This window comes from Microtus oregoni, unplaced genomic scaffold (assembly GCF_018167655.1).
Source record: "Microtus oregoni isolate MIOR12 unplaced genomic scaffold, Mior012 000005F_ref0000423, whole genome shotgun sequence".
Classification (NCBI taxonomy): domain Eukaryota; kingdom Metazoa; phylum Chordata; class Mammalia; order Rodentia; family Cricetidae; genus Microtus; species Microtus oregoni.
The window spans coordinates 9,552,736-9,555,611 of NW_024543064.1; the positions used below are offsets into that span (position 1 = coordinate 9,552,736).

General features: G+C 49.2%; 1 pseudogene; it reads left to right on the top strand.

The window, feature by feature from the left end:
• The first annotated feature begins 645 nt into the window (after window positions 1–645).
• LOC121448449 lies at window positions 646–2,452 on the top strand (annotated as a pseudogene).
• Window positions 2,453–2,876: the final 424 nt, after the last annotated feature.

Sequence of the window (2,876 nt, forward strand, 5' to 3'; positions counted from 1 at the left end):
TTTCTCTGTAACCCTGGAACTAGCTCTGTAGACCAGGCTGGCCTCGAACTCACAGAGATCCACCTGCCTCTGCCTCCTAAGTGCCCAGCTGAAGCAAGCAATCTTAATAGGAGTTAAAATAATCAGTTAGCTGGGGGCAGGGGCGTTTTCACACAAATGGGCAGTTTAACAGAGGCTGAAACAAGTTAGTTAGGGCATCCTCACCTTTGGTTCCAAGAACAGAGTTGGGTAATTTTCTATGGAATTCTCCATCAGGAGGATAAAATTCTGGTTAAACATGAAATGGCCTCATCAAGAATACAAGATGGAGGAACCTTTGCATTGTCTTGCCCTGTTACAATGAGACCCTGTCACAGGGAAAAACATATACATATATATCACTAAACCAGATATCCTTGAAGGTTTCCCCAGCTGTAGGAGGTATAACTCTACAATGTAACTGCTGACGCTGGGTTCATTTATCAAATGGGTACAGCAGTCATTTCTAACTCAGATAAGAATACTGAGCCCGATTACTGAGCTGTATTAGCAGAGCCGAAGTTTCCAAGCTTCTTGCATTTGTTTTTCCTGCTTCTGTTCGCAAGTCCATGGAGTCTCTTCACGCCCGATTGTTTCCTGGTCTCTCCATCAAGATCCATCGCAGTAATGGTGAGGACAGGGACACTCAGGAAAATGAAACAGGTGGAGCTGCCTGTGGCTACAAACTCAAGCAGTTTTCAGTTGTCATTCCGAGGAATTGTGAAGGAAATGGAAAAACTGAAGAACAAGCGTGAAGAGAAGAGGGCCCAGAACTCGGAATTAAGAATAAAGCGAGCTCAGGAATACGACAGCAGCATTCCAAAACGGGAATCTGCCCGAATGATTAAAAAATTTCTGGAATGTCACCCACTCACTGTGACTGATCCTATGGAAGAGCACAGATCCGTGCCTGTGTTCAGAAGCGCTCGCTGAATAAACAAGAGTTGGCCAAGAAAGAAATCGATGTGGTTTCTGCCCCAGCAAGTGTTTCCTCTGAGCATGAACCAAATTAAAAGTGGACTTGACAAAGTGTCTGGAGAACCAGGTGGTCTTCTTCATCTTTGCCTTTGATGAAACAGCTCCCAGTGAAGTTGTCCACAAGCTCGCTGCAAGGCCACTTTTTTTTTGGTTTTTCGAGACAGGGTTTCTCTGTGGCTTTGGAGCCTGTCCTGGAACTAGCTCTGTAGACCAGGCTGGTCTCGAACTCACAGAGATCCACCTGCCTCTGCCTCCCGAGTGCTGGGATTAAAGGCGTGCGCCACCATCGCCCGGCTACAGACGATTTTTGAAGGGGGAAGAGCAACCTACTTTGCCTATGGGCAGACCGGGCAGACCGGCAGTGGGAACACTCAAGCAATGGGTGGAGACTTGACTGGTAAATCCCAGAATGCATCTGAGGGGATCTATCCAATGGCTTCCCGGGATGTCTTCCTTATTAAGACTTGCTCCTGGAAGTTTATGTGACAGTCTTCGAGATCTACAATGGAAAGGTATTTGGTCTGCTCAACAAGAAGGCCAAGTTACGTGTCCTGGAGGAGAGCAAGCAGCAGGTGCAGGCTGTGGGACTGTACCTGGTCAACTGTGTTCATGATGTCATCAAGATGACCAACATGGGCAGCACCTGCAGGACTTCTGGACAAACGTTTGCCAACTCCTCCTGCTCCCATGCCTACTTCCAGATTCTTCTTCTTCGAGCCAAAGGGAGATTACATGGCAAATTCTCTTTGGTGGACCTGGCAGGGAATGAATGAAGGGCCTACACTTTTTAGTGCTGACTCTCATGGAGGGTGCAGAGATTAACAAGTCTCTCCTAGCTCCAAAAGAGTGCAGCAGGGCTCTGGGACAGAACAAGGCTCCCACCTCATTCAGCAAGAGCAAGCTGACACTGGTGCCGAGGGCTCATTCCTTGGGGAGAACTCTAGGACGCATGATTGCCGTGATCTCACCAGGTGGAAGCTCCTGTGTGGATATACTTTAAATCTGCTGAGCTATGCAGACAGAGTCAAGGAGCTGAGCCCCACAGTGGGTCCAGTGGAGAGCAGCCAGTTCAAATGGAAACACAAGAGATGGAAGCCAATTCTAATGGGACCTCGCTGGCAGTCAGTTTCTTCAAGGGAGAGGAGGAGCTGTCTTCCCAGATGTCCAGCTTTAATGAAGTCACGACTCAGATCAGGGAGCTGGAAGAGAGAGGCACGGAGGAGCTCGGGAGATCAAACAGCAAGGACCAAGGTGACCTGAGCTCTCGGTGATGACCGATCAGCCAGACTATGACTTGGAGACCTTTGTGAAGGAAGCAGACTCTGCCCTGGCGCGGCAGACCAAGCACTTCTTGGCCAGGCGAGAAGTCAGCAAGGCCCTGCAACTGGCCGAGCAGCTGGAAGAGCCGGCTAGCAAACAAACAGCAAGAAATGGCACCAATCATGGCTTCAGATAAAGATCTGTTTGGTGTCACACCAGCCTCTTCCCCTCCCCAACAAATTTTGGGCACCTTCTGACTTTGGTTAGGGATTAAGTTGGATGGGTTTTGGTAAATGCCAGGTAAGCGACATCAGGCCCCGGAAAGCTAGGGGAGGGATGCTGCTTTCTTCCTCAGTTTGGAGCAGGAGGGAGTGTTTGTTTCATGAATGCTCTTCCCCCTTTCTTCCCTGTCTGAGAGGAGAGCTGTTTGGCTGGTTTCCCTGGTGCAGCTCCCCTCCAGAACAGCTGCTGATAGAGACCCTAAGAGGCCCAGGCTTTGGGAGAGAAATCGATCCTTATCCAGCTTCTCCTGCCTCAGGCCTGTGGTATCATCCTCGGTCTCAGTGTTCTCATGTTTTATACTTTCAGGGGAAAAAAAGTTTGTGAGACCTCTTTCAGTT